This window comes from Saccopteryx bilineata, chromosome 6, assembly GCF_036850765.1.
Source record: "Saccopteryx bilineata isolate mSacBil1 chromosome 6, mSacBil1_pri_phased_curated, whole genome shotgun sequence".
Taxonomy (NCBI): Eukaryota; Metazoa; Chordata; class Mammalia; order Chiroptera; family Emballonuridae; genus Saccopteryx; species Saccopteryx bilineata.
In genome coordinates, this window is record NC_089495.1 from 204,355,390 (window position 1) to 204,373,838 (window position 18,449).

The window sequence follows — 18,449 nt, forward strand, 5'->3', positions numbered from 1 at the left end:
CTGGAGGAAGAGAATAAAAGGAAGCAGCCTCCCCCAACCTCACCTCCCTAGCTCCTCCCCTCGCCCCCTGCAGCTCCCAGATGCTCCCCCACCACACTTCCAGCATTTGCAAGAGGGAGGTTATGCCAATGGCTTCAAGAAGCAGGATGCAGCCAACCCCACACCTGCCCCCTTTGTCTCAGCCCTCTCCACCTCAAATGCAAAGGTAAAGAATCTCACTTAGCTCTGAAATTAAAGATTCAAGGTAGGCCTCAAGCTTAGGGGGGAGGGGGAAGGTGTAAAAATCGGCCCCAACCCATGGAAGAAAACCATGGCTTCTTTCAAAAAGGAACAAAGGCACTCCTTCCTGTCAACGCCCAAATCAAGGACAATGATTTGGAAAAGCTTTCCTAGTTCACAGGAATAGTACCTTGTTGGAGGAAGGCAGGAAAGGAGGGGCCATCTCAGGGGTGCCTCCCTTTTCCAAGTCTTACTAAGGGCTGGCTACCCTTAAAAGAGCGTCAATGGGTTAATTAATACAGATGACAACATTTACCACCTGCTTTGTCAAACACTATCCCATTGAGTCCCCATCTGGACCTAATATGATATGTGGGAAGCTATCACACCCATCAGATATCTGAGGAACACTGAGGGTTAAAGGTTAAATCACACATAAACGGGTTTCATTCTTAAGCAGTCTGGGCTTATTAGGCATGTTCCCATTTCACAGATGTAATAACTAAGACATAAAAAGCAAGGGCTTATTGGGATGGCTTTATTTCTGGGGCAGATTTAAACACCGGGCCAAAGATTCATGCATCCCCCTAAAGAGGGCAGCCTGCTTACCCCAATCGCTAGATAATGATGCTAACTGTGACAAACTTATTATTGCCGTACGCCGTTCCTATCAAATAGGTACCATCACCTCAATTCTGGAATGAAATCAAGTATGCACCTGGGGAGTCCCCAATGGCCTCCACGCAGGAAGCAAAGCAGGCCCTCCTGGAGGGCAGAGGCTGGGCACTTTAAGGGAGAACCCCAGCAGGGATCCGCCTCAAAAACCATCGCCACCAGTTGGCCAAAACCCACAGCATCCAGGAATCAGGAGGCAGTTCAAGGTTTATACTGCCTTTAACTCTGTTTAATTCATGCACCTCTCGGCTTAGGGGGTTGGCTTAGGGGGAGGGAGAAGCGGGCGGGGAGGGGGGGGCACAAAGGCCCAGCCCAGCACCACCACCACCCTCAGCCCAGGGGGTGAGAAGAGGCAGGATGGAAGCACAGGCCTGGGACAGGGCCCAGACTCCTGCAACCTTTCCCTGCCACAGGTGAGTGTCTCCAGAAGGAAAAGCTGGGTCCAAGAGCAACTCCGTGTGGCTAACTAGCCAAGTCCGCCTTCCTTCTTCCAATTTCTCGGCTATGAAGTGGGACTCGACACCCAACCTCCCTCGCCAAACAATCCCGCAAGCTAGGAAGTCTGTCTTCTAGGAGGTGGTGCTAGCTAGCAGTTTTGAAAAAGCCTCAGCTTGCAAGTTTGGAAAGTGGGACCAGCCTCATCCCGGAAGAGGGGGGAAAAAATGTAACGTGAGGCCCCAGGGCAGGCAGAGCGGCGGGGCAGGGAGGCGCCGCCCCCAGGCCGGCTCCTCCTGGCCAGGTGTGCACTGGGAGCGGGCGCCCATCCCGAGGGCATCCCGGCAGCCCCGCCGGCCGCGCCCTCCGCGGCTCGTCTGGGAGCACCCCGGAGCCTGCCCCCGCTGGCCGCGCCCCCCGAAGCTCGTCTGAGAGCACCCCGGACCCTGCCCCCGCTGGACGCGCCCCCCGAAGCTCGTCTGGGAGCACCCCGGAGCCTGCCCGGCTGGCAGAAGGTCCCGACACGCGCGCACGCCCGGCCCACCTGCTCGTCGGCACCCACACCCCCTAGTGCTCTCTCTCCCAGGTAAGGAATATAAAGGTGTCTCAGCTGAACCCCCAGGTCCACGAGTTAGAATAAACGGACGCCGGACGCCCACCTCTCTCCTGTTCCGCCCCCTTTCCCAAGGAGGCTCCCTCTCAAGCCAGGGCCAGGTAAGGACACCCCCTCCCACTGGCCTCCCCTTCTCCCCAGCGGGACTCCTACCCTCGACTCTAGACCCCGGGAAGGCCGCCCGGTCTTCCTCCCTCGGGGTGAACTCGTCTCCTCCCCGGGGTCTTGGGATACAGCAACGGTAGCCCCTCCACCCAATTCCCTGCACGACACACGCCCCCGCCCGCCCGCCCCCCATTATGTCCTCCTGGCCCGCTGCCCCCCAGTAGGGTCCGGGACCTCTCCTCCCCTAACGTTCCTGGTCTTAAGTCGGACAGGAGCCGCCTCCCCAGGAGGTCCACGGGACAGGGTCGCCCCTTGAAGTACCGGCAGCGCTCCGCTGTCCCCTCCCCCACCAGCCCCCGGAGCCACGCGACCGGCGAGCCTCTCTCGGACCACGGGGCGCTCACCTGCCGAGAGCCGGGCTCGGGCGCGGCTCGGCGGTCGAGCCGCGGGTCCCGACAGGCTGGCGGGAGGCCGGCGGGCGGCGGTGCAGGGCGCTCGGCTCGCGAATCTCCGGCGCCGATCGCCGCGCTGCGTTTACTTGGGCCACTTAACCCCCGCGCTGCCGGCCGAGCGCGGCCGCTCGCTCGTCGGCCTGCCAGCGGGCCGGTGGCGTCGGTCGGGGACGCCGGGAGCGTCCACGCGGGCTGCGGCTGGGGGGCAGCTGCTGCGAGGAGGCAGCGCGGGCCCGACGGGGCGGCAGCAGAGGGTGGGCAGGGGGCGGTGCCGAGTCCCCTTGTAGCCCCGGCCGGGCGTTCGCCCCGCCCCCCGCCCTGGGGCGCCCCCGCCGCAACCACTCAGAGCCCGGCCTTTCGCGTCGGGGGGAGCGCGGGGAGGGGACGAGGGAAATTTGAAATCACTCCGGAGCCTCCCCTCCGCCCCTCCTCCACAGGCACCGCCTCCCGCCCCCGGGCCTGTTAAATCACCCACCCGGATACCGAGACTTAATGCGCAGCTCGCAGGCATGTTCTGGGTCCCCTCCTGTCTGCCCCTCCCACCCTGCCTGGACACGGACACACACACACACACACACACACACACACACACACATGTCTGGATGCCAGGGCTCAGAGAGGGAAGCGTCCCCCCTGGAGTCACACAGCGCCCAAGTCTCCCCTTGACCCCCACCTCCAGCCTCCAGCTGCAATGTCACCTGGGCTCTGTAATGCCCCTGTAATGCCCGGTTCTGGACCCTCAGACTAGTCCTTCATTCAACCTGCTCCGCCTTTGTGAGACCTCTTGAGGGGAGGGGAGGGGAGGGGAGAGGAGGGAGAGCAGAGAAGGGAAAGCAGAGGAGGGAAAGGCATTCAGGTCCCTGGCTGCCTGGGTTCTTGAGTATTGCTTGCATCAGAAGGAGAAGCCCCATTCTGTTAGCTGGTCTCAACTTCTTCTACCCTTAAAGGGGCACTGAACAATTGGAAAACCACACTTCCCAATACCTATCACACCTGGTATTTATACTTAGTATTTGTTTACCTGCCTAGGTGTATCTATCTCTACACATTAGACTGTGAAGGCAGGGTTTCAGTGTGTCTTAGCACACAGTAGGTGCTCAATAAATATATGTTGAGTGAATGAAAGAACAAATGCATGATGACAGGATGGCCTTCAAGGCCCTACAGCTGGCCCCTGCCTTTCTGGGCATCTACTCTCTCTCCTCCCTCACATCACTCTAACCTTCTCACCTCTTTGCTGTTCCCCAAACACATGAAGCATATTCCTGGATATTCTTTGCCCAGATCTCTGCATGGCCAGCTTCTCACCATTCAATTCTCTCCCCACAGGTCACCCTCCAGAGAGGCTTTTCCTGATCACCCCACCTGAACAGTGTAAGTCTACCCTCCCCATCACTCCTAACCTATTTCATTCCCTTTGTAACACCTAGAGCTATTTGAATCAATTTGCATAAGTCCTTGTTTACATCTTTATTTTCTTCGGGTTTTTTTCTTGTTACATACACACACACACACATATGATCAACACTACTTCACGAGGACAGAAGCATCTGTCTGTCTTGTTCCAAGCTGTATTTCCAATGTCTACAAGAGTTCAATACAAGTTTGATGAATGAATGAATGAATGAATGAACACAGATTTCCTGCCCCCTGGGCTCCAACTCTCTGAGTAAAGCCAACACTTTCTCCCTTCCTTTCTTAACAGGTATTTGCAGATAAATACAATGGCAAATTCCCGGAAGCTGCAAAGTTTTCTAAGCTTACAGTAGACTTCTGTTCAGCCTCGGAACCTGAAAAGGCTTAGGAGATAGAAAAGTGAATTGTGCTCAGCAACCATGGGAGCCTGGTGTGGACGGGCAGCACGAACATCCAACATTTGGGTTCCAGTCCATTTATACGGGAAGAAGAGGTATGTCTTTAAAAGGGGAAAAAAACAAAACATATGAGCTGGTGGGCCTGTAGGAGGGCTGCTGGGCCTCTGTTTTCTGATCATAAGCCAAGATATGTCACATGGCAAGGGATGTCTGTGTACCACCAGGAATGCCTGCAAAGGCCTAGTTTAGATGCCAATGGGTGGAGTTTTCTGGGACCTGGCAGACATTTCCAGGGACAGTAGACCATCTAACTCAAAGAAGAAAAAAATAGAGGGTCTGAATAAATAAGTTGTCTCAGTCCTATCATTTGGAAAGGAGAGTGAATACCAGGAGAATCACAAAAGAAGAATGGCATGATGTCTTTCCAGGGCACAGAACTTTATAATTAAAAAACAAAAAACGAGGCTATCACCAAATAGTTCAGTTGGCTAGAGCATCGTTCTGAGGTGCAGAGGTGGCCAGTTCAATTCCCAGTCAGGGCACATACAGGAACAGGTAGATGTTCTTTTTTTTTTTTTTTTTTTTTTTAAAGATTTTTTTTATTATTTATTCATTATAGAGAGGAGGGAGAGAGAGAGAGAGAAGGGGGAGGAGCAAGAAGCATCAACTCCCATATGTGCCTTGACCAGGAAAGCCCAGGGTTTTGAACCGGCAACCTCAACATTTCCAGTTTGATGCTTTATCCACTGCGCCACCACAGGTCAGGCCAGGTAGATGTTCTTGTCTCTCTCTCTCTCTCTTTCTTTCTCTCTCTCTCTCTCTCTCTTTCTCTCTCCCCCTTCTTCTCTCGCTGAAATCAGTAAAAATTTTAAAACTTGGGCATATTCAATACCCCATTTGAGCTTCATAGTCACTCCAGGCGTGGTCAGGGCTAGGAGAATTGAGGGCCCCATTTCAGATGAGGGGACTGAGGTCCAGAGAAGAGAGGGACTTGTGCAAAGTCAACTACGCAGCCTGACCTTGACTGAGCACCTGCTGTGTGGCATGTACCTGACTATGAACTCAGCCCAGGAGGTCCAGGGCTTCCATGCTGATTGGGGAGTGTTAGACAATAATCGTAAAAAAATAAGAGGCTGACAGGTATGGATAAACCTGGGAGGAAGATGACTAGGAGACTGGAGTGATGCGGCCTGACCCAGGTCAGGATGCAGGTTGGCATGTGGGAAGGACCCCCTAGTCTGCGGCCATACCACCCCGAGCACGCCCGATCCCGTCTGATCTCGGAAACTAAGCAGGCTCAGGCCTGGTTAGTACTTGGGTGGGAAGGACAGCCTAGGAGTCCGGTGTCACCAGAGCAGAAGGAGTGAGGCGGGGCAGAGAAATAACTGGGGGTGGAGGGAGCAGATCTTGCAGGGTCCAATAAGCTTTAGTGACTTTGGACTTTGCATGTCACCACTGAAACCAAGATCTGACTCAGATATTGAAAACAGACTCAAAGTAGAAAGAGGGACCAGGAGGAGGCTGGTCCCTGATCTGGAAGACTGAGCAGGGTGGCCTGGACCACCGTGGGAGGGAGCAAAGGAGGTGGAAAAAAGCGACTGGATTTAGGATCAGTTCCTGAGATTGAACCAAGTGGTGCTGATGGCTCCAGCGGGCAAAGGGGGGAGGGGAGTGGCATCCAGGAGGACCCGGGTATCAAGGATGGTTTAGCCTGAGCACCTGGGCAAAGGGAGGTTCATTGACAAAAGGAGAAAGGCTCCAGAATGTGGGTTTAGAGGGAAGTTCTGTGGGTCTGCTTTGGCCTCGTGAATATGAATGTTTGAGTCACACCCCCTTTGTGCTGGGCTAATGCCCAGGTCCGCTGCTTCTCATTTCTAGTGTTCTTCTCACTGTTTAGGGGGTAGGACATGCCAGTAACATCTCCCACGCCACACTCTTTGCCCCAACAGGCATTCTCAGAGGGCTGACATCATGTCCTAGAGGGATACTTTTTATCAGACACTATGGTTTGAATCCTACCTCCAAGATTACGTGAATCTGATAAAATCACCTGGTTTCTCTGTGCCTCAGTTTCCTCAGCCATGGGAAAGTATTGCTGGAAAACTGAATGAATTTAAATTAAATCATTGATGCTGAATTAATCAGTTGGGCAGTTTTATTACTCGGTAATTGGAAAATGAAATTTTTTTAAAGAAAGGTTTTGGCCCTGGCCAGCTAGCTAGGTTGGTTTAAAGCATCGTCCTGAAGCACAGAGGTTGCTGGTTCGATCCCCCATCAGGACACATACAGGAACAGATGTTCCTGTCTCTTTTCTGCTCTCTCCCTTCCTCTCTCCAAAATCAATAAAATAAACATTTATTTAAAAAAAGGGGGGGGGGGTAAGAAAGCCTGACCAGGCGGTGGCGCAGTGGATAGAGCATCAGACTAGGATGCCGAGGACCCAGGTTCGAGACCCTGAGGTCGCCAGCTTAAGCGCGGGGTCATCTGGCTTGAGCAAAAAGCTCACCAGCTTGGACCCAAGGTCGCTGGCTCGAGCAAGGCGTTACTCGGTCTGCTGAAGACCCACGGTCAAGGCACATATGAGAAAAGCAATCAATGAACAACTAAGGTGTCGCAATGAAAAACTGATGATTGATGCTTCTCATCTCTCTCCGATCCTGTCTGTCTGTCCCTATCTATCTCTCTCTCTGTCCTTATTAAAAAAAAAAAAAAAGGGAGGGAAAAAGATTTTGCTTTTTTCCACACCCCCAAGATTTTGCTTCTTGATGTTTAGAATAACAAATGGGTATTACTACACACACACAAAGGCAGGAGAGAACCTGGAAGGCTAGAAAGAACTTTTGTATTTAGTTTGATTTCAAATCTTCCTCTGGTTGCATACAGGTACAACAGTGTTTGCTTAAAAAATATTTTGTAACATGGCGCAAGCCAGGTAGCTCAGTTGGTTGGAGCATTGTCCCAATTTGCCAAGGTTGCGGCTTTGATCCCTGGTCCGGACACATGCCATGAATGCATGGATAGGTGGAAGGAACACCATGTCGATGTTCTTCTCTCTCTCTCAAATCAAGAAATAAGGACTCCAGATTGCTCAGCTCTCCTGGCCAGCCCAGAGATGTGTGCTCTCCCCGCCTCCTCAGTGTCACATAACCTTGTCCTTTGGGCTCCTGGCTGCTAAAGCAAGCCCAGTTCACCTCTGGGTCTGCAAGCAGTGTCTAGTGTCACGAGCCCCATTTTACAGTCCAGGAAGCTGCCTGAAAGTCACAGCTGGCTGGTGGCAAAGCTAGGACCAGACTCCCAGCTCCAGCCCTACCCCCCACACTGGGTGTGCTAGGCTGAGGAACTTGAGTCTCAGTCATCTCCCCATCTGGTTGGAATAATAATAATCATAACAATAATGCCCCCTTCCCAGAATGGCTGAGGGATTCACAGAACCTAAGTGAAAAGACCTTATGGTAGAATACTCGGCTTTCCTCGCAATGAGAGGCTATGGTCACGTGCAAACTAGGTTCCTCACCTCCCATTTTCATTTATTTATTTATTTATTTATTCATTCATTCATTCATTCATTCATTCATTTTTAGAGAGGAGAGAGAGAGACAGAGAGGGAGAGAGACAGAGAGAGAGAAGGGGGAAGGAGCTGGAAGCATCAACTCCCATATGTGCCTTGACCAGGCAAGCCCAGGGTTTCGAACCGACGAACTCAGCATTTCCAGGTCGACGCCTTATCCACTGCGCCACCACAGGTCAGGCTCACCTCCCATTTTCAACGGGGACACCCAGATGTCTTTCTGGCCCAGTTGACCATTAGAAGAAATTCCTCCCCCCTTTATTTAATGTATCGATTGTTTAGAGAGAGGAATGAAAAGAGACTGAGAGAGTTTGTATGTGCCCTGACAGGGGATCAAACCTCCAACCTTGGTGTATTGGGATGATGCTTGAACCGACTGAGCTGCCCGGACAGGGCTAGATGGAATTCTTTTCTGCTCTTTAAAACCCCAAAGTGGGCCATTAAAGTATTTGCTTTAACTATATATGCCTAGAAAAGACACAGAGTCTAGCCAGATATCATTCATTAGTTATTATTAAATAAACATGTTAGTAGCAGCGATTGAGAGGCTCCTGTGTGCCAGGTACTGGGGCTGAGTGTTTTACAGGTATTGCATAGTGACTTGTTTTTTTCTTTAATTTCTTGATTTTAGAGAGGGGACAGAAAGAGAGAAAGGCAGGGAGAGGAGCAGGAAACATCAGCTTGTAGTAGTTGCTTCTCCTGTGTGCTTTGACCGGGCAAGCCTGGGGTTTCAAACTGGTGACCTCAGCCTTCCGAGTGGACGCCTTGTCCACTGTGCCTTCACAGGTCAGACACATATTGACTCTTCAGGCAGCCTTATGAAGCAGGAAAGACTGTTATCTCCATTTTATACATGGGGAAACTAAGGGCTATAGAGGTAGAGTAATGTCCAAAGTCATACTGCTGGGAAGTGTGCCCATTGCTGGGATTAAATACCAAGCTGTGGTTTTAACCACACTGCTACCCCATAAAAGGCTTAGCACATTGCCTGGTAAGTGCTCATTAAATATTAACTCCTGTTAGTATTAGTATCACTGATTAGCGGAAGGTCCTAAGTCAGAAACTGAGGCCCAGAGAGGAGCAGTAGTTGGCTATTAGGTTACACGGCAGGTCACCACAGGGCAGGATTTTGGAACAGGGATCGAACCAGCAATCTCTGTCTATCAGGATGATGCTCTAACCAACCGAGCTACCCAGCCAGGGCTAGAAGATTGATTCTTATCAACCTCAGCATATGACTTTTTTCTTTCCTTCTTTTTTTTTAAATTATTTTTATTTATTTATTCATTTTAGAGAAGAGAGAGAGAGAGAAAGAGAAAGAGAGAGATAGAAAGAGAAGGGGGGAGAAGCAGGAAGCATCAACTCCCATATGTGCCTTGACGGGGCAAGCCCAGGGTTTTGAACCAGCGACCTCAGCATTCCAGGTTGATGCTTGATCCACTGCGCCACCACAGGTCAGGCTTTTTCTTTCCTTCTTAAGAAAAACTTCCACCTTTTCACTTGGAAGAGGCACTTTTTTGGCTTCTCTTTGGCATCTCCGAACTGCCAGCATCACTGTTCTTGGGCTTCGAGGCCATTGTTAAGTAAGGTAAGCCTTACTGGAACAGGAGCATAGTGAAGATGGCTACTATGCGACTAGGTGGGGGTGGGGGGGAGGTTTGCACAGCCCACAGACGCTGGGCCGAGGGATGATTTATGCCCTGGAGAGGATGGCGCCAGAGATTTCATCAGGCTACTCAGAATGGCGCACGATTGAAAATTTATGAATTACTTCTGGGATTCTCCATTTAACATTTTCAGACCATGGTTAACCATGGGTAACTGAAACTGCAGAGAGCAAAACCGCAGATAAGTGGGAACAACTGTACTGAGTTATGTTGGCCTGGGAGTAATGGGAAAAGGCAGAGTGACATGTCCAAGATCCAGGGCTTTCCCCTTGATTGTTAAATATATATTTTTTTTGGTCCAGCGCCTGATAACTCAGCCTGCTTAACTTTCATTCATCTTCCAGGGCTAGCTACTTACATCTGGCTTTCTCCCCCACCCACCGGGGGTTTGAACCTGCTCCCCCACCCCCCTCTCCCTTTCCTAGCATTTATCCTTTGTAAAAGTCTTTGAGGGACTTCAAATACAGTCTGTCTCCCCCATTAGATTGTGAGCTGCATGGGGGAGGAGCAGTAGTCGGTCTCATTCACTGCTGTGTCCCTGGCCCCTAACATAGTAGGTGCTCAATAAATATCTGCTGCATGAAGGAATGCATGCATGCATGCTTGCATGCATGAATGAATGAATGAAGGGCTCCTTACTCTTTAGGATAGTGAAAATGATCTAGAAGAGAAAGTGCTCCAGGTAAGTTCTCTGAGGTCACACCTGCAGGTTGCCTTCACAGCACCCAGCAGGGATTTGCATTGCAGTCTTAATCAGCACCAGGCCAGGCATTCCTGAGGAGAAAAACAAAGCAGACAATAGAGATCTGAGCCCTCATTTTCTTAGGCAAAGGAGTCCTACCTTGAATTTGAAATGAGGAGTGAGATTTCCCAAAAGGTTGAAGTCATTATCACCCCCCCACCCTCAAAACTAGGAACTACTACCAAAAGGCCCTTTAAAGAGCAAATGTCTAGAGGGGACCGTTAGAGTTTAAGGCCAAGGATCTTAAAAAGGCTTAAACTTTTCTCCAGGAGATAGCTCAAATCTGTCTCAAGGAGAAATCTTGAGATTTGGAAGAATATTTTTAAACAGATAAGCAAGTTCATCACTGCATCCCATGTAAAACATCAGAATAGGAACTGTCCTAGAAATCCAACAATAGATGACTGTTTATATTCCTTCACATGTATAAGGATTAAAAAACTAAAAATGGAATTGCCTCCTCTCCCTCGGCTTCCAGTGAGCTCTGGCGATTTGACAACTAATCGGTAATCTCTCCAGGGCTCCATATGTTGGTGAGTGTGCATCCAACCTGGTCCCGATTTACTATTTTTATTTTTTTAAACTCCTTTTCTATGTGTCTCATTTCCTCGGCCTTAAAAGCCTCCCAACAGGGGAGTTTTTATGTGGTTCACTGCTTTGTCTGAATACCCAGCATGATGTGGGGGTGCATAGTAGGTGTTCACTAAACACATGTAGCGCAAATAAGATAAATATACCCACAAGGCTGACTTCAAGTCCCCTTGGGCAGTTTGGCAGCTCCCACCCAAATGGAAGGTAATGAATGACCTAGCAATTCCATTCTAAGACACGATAACTCCATTCATGAGACATCTATCTATCTGTATATGGAGAGATGTTCTCTCTAGTATTGCTTGCAATAATGAAAACATGGGCACACCCCCAGTGAACAATGAAACACTATGCAGCTGGGAAAACATAATACCAAGTCTATATAAGTGCTGATAGGGAGAGAGCTATCAGCTTCAAGATAGACTGCTAAGTGCCCTGGATAGCTCGGTTGGTTAGAGCGTTGCCCCAATGTACAGAGGCTGTGGGTTCGATCCACGGTTGGTGCACATACAGAAACAGATCTATGTTTCTGTTTCTCTCTCCCCCACAAAAAAAAAAGAATCAATCACTAAGTTAAAAAATTAAAAATAAAAAAAAGTAGACTGGCCTAACCTGTGGTGGCGCAGTGGATAAAGCGTCGACCTGGAAATGCTGAGGTCGCCGGTTCAAAACCCTGGGCTTGCCTGGTCAAGGCACATATGGGAGTTGATGCTTCCAGCTCCTCCCCCCTTCTCTCTCTCTCTCTGTCTCTCTCTCCTCTCTCTCCCTCTCTGTCTCTCTCTCCTCTCTAAAAATGAATAAAAATAAAAAAATAAAAAAAAAAAGATCTTTAAAAAAAAAAAAAAAAGTAGACTGCTAAGTGAAAAAGCAAGATGTTATAAATAGTATAAATCGTACATTTAGGAGTCCATGGTAATAATAATATGATACTACAGAGAAAGGAATCTAATAGATCATTCCAGAGTGATCCTGAGAGCACATCTGAGAGATCTCTCAGTCCTACTTGTAACCAGCATGTGACTGGGTGGCACTTCTTTAAGCCCCAGCTCCCTTCCTACAGAAAACAAGGATAAGAGTTCAGGCCTCCGGGTGGGGTTACTGGAAGGATTTAGGGAGAAAATGGATGTAAATGGCCAGCACCTCTCCCAGAGTGAGGACATGAAGATGTATAAATATTAGTCAAAATAGAAAATATTTTCCCGTCTGAAAGGATGGGAACAAAAATCATTGGACTTTTCTCAACCCCCTTTAAAAATGCACTTGCAAATAAATTCAGGTTTATAAAAGAGTTGCAAGAATATAATACAAAGAATAGCTCTATACTCTTTACCAGTTTTTAACAGGTGCACTATTTGCACTATCTCCTTAACTTTTTCTTGAAACATTTTATCCTCCTTTACCTTAAATGCTTTCAGCATGTATTTCTTAAGAACAAAGACATTTTCTTTCATAACCAAGGTCAATGATCAAATTTAGGAATTATATATTGATACAATATTCTTGTCTAATCGATGATTGTGCTCAAATTTCATCAGTTGTCCCAATAATGTCCTTTTTTTAAAATTGTGGTAAAAAAAAACCCACATAAACTTACATCTTAACTTATTTGTACTTAACTTATTTGTAACTGTACAGTTCAAAAGATTCCCCGGGCTTCCTTTGTTAATGACTTCCATGACATGGGTGTTTTGAAAAGTCCAGGCCAACTGTAATTTTTGTTATGTAGAGGAGCTCATATAGAAAGTTTGATTAGGATAGTGAGTGGAAACGTGAAAATGTCCATAGTATTCCCCCCCCCCCCCCCCCCCCCCGTTTTTGGTAGAAGAGGACCTGGAGTTTATCCCTCCTGTTAAAATGTCCCGGGAGGGGGAGGGGGAGGGGCACAAAAAAAACTAGATAGAAGGTGATGGAGGACAATCTGACTTTGGGTGATGGGTATGCAACATAATTGAATGACAAGATAACCTGGACATGTTTTCTTTGAATATATGTACCCTGATTTATTGATGTCACCCCAATAAAATTAATAAAAATTTATTTATTAAAAAAAAATGTCCGAGGACAACAGGCAGGATCCTTCTCCGCCTCTCAACTGTTCGTTCAAACATCGGTCACCAGGCCGTGGTGCAAGAGGGGACCTGTGCATTGAGAGACACTGAGTCAAGGATACGGAGATCTCTCTGCATTTCTTACAACTGTATGTGAATCTACAATTATCTCAAAATTAAAAAAAAAAAAACGTTTAATAAAAAAAAATGTCCTTTGGCATTTCAGAGAGTGAAGGGTCAACTCTTCCCCTAGGGAGGAGCTGGCCCCTTGGTGAAATTCCCAGCAGGAATCCTCGTGCCTGAGAAAGGACTGCTTAATGAACTTCTTTCACTTGCAGGGGTGGGGGGAGGGAAGCCCCCTTTGCTTCCCACAGAGGAGACATTTTAAAGTGAATGAAGGGAGCAAGGTCCCTCTTTAAGGCTGAATTGGGAGGTGTTGGGGGCTGGGGTTCTATAGAAGGGAGGCAGGGCCCCGGGCCTGCATTTCCTGCTACCAAGTTATCACATTAACAGTCATCGCCACTCCTTCCTCCATTCAAGAGTGGATTGTGAGGGAGCGCTGTGGGAAAGACCATTTTCATCTATTGTCTTTGTTAGTTGTGAAATTATTAGTAATAAAATTGAGCCTGACCTGTGGTGGCGCAGTGGATAAAGCGTCAACCTAGAACGCTGAGGTTGCCTGGGCGAGGCATATGATGCTTCTTCTCCTCCCCACCTTCTATCTCTTTCTAATAAGTGAAGTCGTTATTTCTGAATAAATGAAGCCTTTTTAAAAATGTTAAAAATAATAATAAAATATGAAAAATCATCAAGACCTAAAGAGGCAACCATGGGAATTGGATATGGGCGTTCGGTAGAATATTTTGCGACATTTTATGATGACGTTTTTGTCCCATTTATAACTGAAGCCAAGAATGGTGTTGTCTGAGATTTCTTTGAGGACTTCTTGGGGCTGAGGGGATGTGGGTTGTTGGCAGGATCAATCTGCTGCCAGGTCCCTGTTCAGGATGAAATGTAGAGAGCTCAGTATGGTCTAGCCCAGGGATCCCCAAACTTTTTACACAGGGGGCCAGTTCACTGTCCCTCAGACTGTTGGAGGGCCGGACTATAAAAAAACTATGAACTGTTGGAATCCCTGGGAGTCTGAAAGACCAGAGTAACAGGCTTTATTGAAAGGAAGAAAGGAACCCTGCCGGGCACTTCTCAGGGGAAAAGAGCACCAGTTATAGACTAGGGGCAAGTTATATAGTGTTTGGGAGAGCCTGAGGGGATACTGAGGCAAAAGTCCTGGTGTGTCTGGAGCCCCTCCCTGGGGCGGCTTCTCAGCTTTTTGGAATTCCTTTGTCTCGGAGGGATAGTCCAGTAAGGGTGAGGTCTGACAGATAAGCGGAACATCAAGAGGGCAGTTTGGAATTCCTGTATCTATCATGAACAAATCCCTATGCACACTGCACATATCTTATTTCAAAGTAAAAAAACAAAACAGGAACAAATACAATATTTAAAATAAAGAACAAGTAAATTTAAATCAACAAACTGACCAGCATTTCAATGGGAACTATGCTCCTCTCACTGACCACCAATGAAAGAGGTGCCCCTTCCGGAAGTGCGGCGGGACTGGATAAATGGCCTCAGGGGGCCGCATGCGGCCCCGCAGGCCCATAGTTTGGGGACCCCTGGTCTAGCCTCTCCCTACCTTGAAAGTCTATTTGTCCTTGAACTCTGAACATAGGATCCTTTGACCTTCTAGACATAATCAGATGTGGAAAAAGAATTGTGCACAGGGATGCTGTTTGCCATGTTCTATTTATAAGATTGAAAACTTGGAATAATAATAGCAAGCATTTACTGAGCACTTACCATGGGCCAGTTGCTGTGCTAAGTATTTTACAAGCATCATCTCATTTCATCTTTTCAAGTAGGTCCTATTACTATCTCCATTTGTACAATTGAAAAAAGAAATGGAGGCACAGAAAGGTTAGTAATTTGCCCAAGACGACATCATCAGTAAGTGGGGGAGACAAATGTGTAAACAACAGCAATAACACAATGTGATAAGCATTAAAATAGAAGTAATATGGCCCTGGCTGGTTGGCTCAGCGGTAGAGCGTCGGCCTAGCGTGCGGAGGACCCGGGTTCGATTCCCGGCCAGGGCACACAGGAGAAGCACCCATCTGCTTCTCCACCCCTCCGCCACGCTTTCCTCTCTGTCTCTCTCTTCCCCTCCCGCAGCCAAGGCTCCATTGGAGCAAAGATGGCCTGGGCACTGGGGATGGCTCTGTGGCCTCTGCCTCAGGCACTAGAGTGGCTCTGGTCGCAACATGGCGACGCCCAGGATGGGCAGAGCATCGCCCCCTGGTGGGCAGAGCGTTGCCCCTGGTGGGCGTGCCGGGTGGATCCCGGTCGGGCGCATGCGGGAGTCTGTCTGACTGTCTCTCCCTGTTTCCAGCTTCAGAAAAATGAAAAAAAATAAAAAATAAAAAATAAAAAAAATACAAGTAATATGAGCAATGATAGGTAGGCAATGCGGAGTATTAACATTATGCATGGTGTGTTTTTGGGTGCTTAAAATAAAGCCCTGAACATGGTAGGCATTTAAAAATCGTATTATTTGTACTTCAAACTTGAATGTGCCAAGATCTTGTTAACAATGCAGATCTTGAATCAGCAGGCCTGGGGTAGGCCTGAGAGTCTTCATTTCATTACTTTTTTTTTTTTTTTAAGATTTTATCTATTTATTTTTGTGACAGAGACAGAGAGAGGGACAGATAGGGACAGACAAACAGGAAGGGAGAGAGATGAGAAGCATCAATTCTTCGTTGTGGCACCTTAGTTGTTCATTGATTGCTTTCTCACATGCGGCCTGACCGGGAGGCTACAGCAGACCGAGTAACCCCTTGCTCGAGCCAGCGACCTTGGGTTCAACCTGGTGAGCTTTTGCTCAAACCAGATGAGCCCGCGCTCAAGCTGGCGACCTTGGGGTCTCGAACCTGGGTCCTCCACGTCCCAGTCTGATGCTTATCCACTGCGCCATCGCCTGATCAGGCTAAAGATTTGATTTATTGATTTCACAGAGGGAGGGACATGGAATGAGAAGTAATTGCTTCACGCTAGTTGTTCGTTGGTTGCTTGTCGTATGTGCCTTGACTTGACTGGGCAAGCCCAGGATTTCGAACCAGTGACCTTAGGGTTCCAGGTGGGTGCTCAATCCACAGTGCCACCACAGGCCAAGCAAGTCTTCATTTCTAACAGACTCCCAGGTAATGAATGTCCTTGCTGTCCTTGCCGCTGGTCCAAGGGTCACAATTAAAGGATCAGAATTTGATAGCTTGGACCCTGGCTAGGTTGCTCAGTTGGTTAGAGCATCATCCTGATACACCAAGATTGTGGGTTCCATTCCCAGTCAGGACACATACAGGAATAAACCAGTGGGGCCTGACCTGTGGTGGCGCAGTGGATAAAGCGTCGACCTGGAAATGCTGAGGTCCCCGGTTCGAAACCCTGGGCTTGCCTGGTCAAGGCACATATGGGAGTTGATGCTTCCTGCTCCTCCCCCCTTCTCTCTCTCTGTCTCTCTCTCCTCTCTCTCCCTCTCTGTCTTTCTCTCTCCTCTCTAAAAAAAAAAAAAAAAAAAAAAAAAAAATCAAACAGTGAATGCATGGATAAGTGGAACAGTAAGTTGGTGTTCTCTCTCTTCCTCTCTGTCTCCTTTCCTCTTTCTCTAAATCAATACAAATTTTTTTAAAAAGACTGTAATAGCTTGGGAGAGCCCTGGATATGTTAAAACAAAACAAATCACAGAAACCCCAGTAACTGTCATGTGGACAAAAGACTGAATGCACTTACTGTGTCACTGCAGTGTCGGGCTGTAGTTTCAAGTGAATTTCTTTCCCTTTCATATTTTTCTGTCACAGGCTAATCAAATTCTACAAATATTTATGAAGTGCCTCAGCCCCTGTCACTGTAGGAGCAGAAATAAAGGAAATCCAGTGGTTTCCTCAAGGATGTCTAAAAAAAAAACTAAAATGATTTAAAGGGACACACTTAAAATGGATGCATTTTATTAGATATCAATATTACCTCGACAAAGTTTTTTTTAAAAAAGAAAACACTTAAAGATATGAATAAATATAATGTCCTGACAGGGATTTTTTTCAAAAGACTATAAGTATTTTAAAATAAAAACTCCTGGATGGTGAGTCAGGAAGTCTGCATTCAATCCCTATGAGTGACCTGAAGGTTTACTCTCTTCCAGGTTATTTGAACTTGGACAAGTGCCCTGTACGTATTCTCAAACTACTTTCTATTTCTTGGCATCAGTTAATGATTTCACACACATGTGATTTTCTTTTTTAATTCATTTTTTTTTAGAGAGGAGAGGGAGAGACAGAGAGAGAGAGACAGAGAGAGAGAAGGGGGGGAGGAGCTGGAAGCATCAACTCCCATATGTGCCTTGACCAGGCAAGCCCAGGGTTTTGAACCGGCGACCCGACGCTTTATCCACTGCGCCACCACAGGTCAGGCCACACATGTGATTTTTAAAAAAATTTAATTTATTTTAGTGAGAGAAGAAGAGAAAAAGAGAGAGAGACAGGAACATGGACCTGTTCCTGTATGTGCCCTGACTGGGGATTGAACCAGCAACGTCTGCACTTGGGGACTAGGCACTAACCAACTAGGCTGCCTCCGTGTTTTCAAGGCTGGGCCCAGGGGTAGGCGAAGAAGCCCTTGGGCTCGGGGATCAGATCCTAGATTTCAAGGACCATGCCTCCGTTTTCCACTGGGCACCTGGGGACTTGAAGGGGAATCTGGGAAGAGAGCCTGGGGTTTAAAGTGTTTCAGGGCTGCAGTGATAGTCAGCCATCCCCTGATCACTGCCCTCCCTGGCTCAATCACAGTCCTCGCGCTTCTTTAGGTCAGTTCCTCCACTCCTAAAGTTCTCCAAGTGTGGTCCCCGGGGAGTTGTTGGAAATACAAATTCTCAGGCTCCACCCCAGGCCTTTCTAATCAGACACTCTGGGGGTGGGACCTAGTCATCAGCCTTGGAGTAGGCGCTCCCGAAGGTGCTGAAACGAGGTCAAGTTTGAGACCTACTGCTCTACTCTGATGTGAGCCCCGCCAGTGACTCTCGCCTGCCTGGTTCACTTCTCTATCCACCGGGTCTGGCGTTTAGCAGGCATGCAATAAATAGCAGCGGAATGACGATGACAGTTCTAGCAGCTAGCCATGGCTCGAGGGCCTCCTGTGTGCCAGGCTATGTTCTAACGTTGCAGGAGGCTAAGCCAGCCCAGGGATCGCTTTAGGAATAGTGAAACTGAGGTTCAGGAAGGCTGCGCCCAGGAGTCAGCCAGCGGGAGAACCGGTAGGGAATCCCGGGTCTGAGCGCCGTGTCCCTCGGGGACCTCCACTGGGCGCAGCGCCCACGCGCGTCGGTGGCTCCTCCAGCGCGTTCGGCCCGGGCGTCCCGCCCCCGTGGCTCTGCGCGTGTCCGCGGCTCCGCGAGGGCGCCCCGCCCCGCTG

The 18,449-nt window shown here is 48.5% G+C and overlaps 1 protein-coding gene and 1 long non-coding RNA gene across 2 annotated transcripts in view; one reads left to right on the forward strand and one right to left on the reverse strand.

Moving 5' to 3' along the window:
- DNMT3B (DNA methyltransferase 3 beta) overlaps nucleotides 1-2,664 on the reverse strand; it is a 49,913-nt gene extending 47,249 nt beyond the window's left edge. The window contains exon 1 of the mRNA XM_066234569.1: nucleotides 2,452-2,664. The gene's annotated coding sequence lies outside the window, so the exon portion shown is untranslated. The remainder of the gene's footprint in view (nucleotides 1-2,451) is intronic.
- LOC136308908 (uncharacterized) lies at nucleotides 1,658-4,402 on the forward strand. Its single transcript, XR_010726190.1, has 3 exons — nucleotides 1,658-1,915; nucleotides 3,829-3,873; nucleotides 4,205-4,402. It is a non-coding gene; the product is annotated as an uncharacterized lncRNA (long non-coding RNA).
- Nucleotides 4,403-18,449: the final 14,047 nt, after the last annotated feature.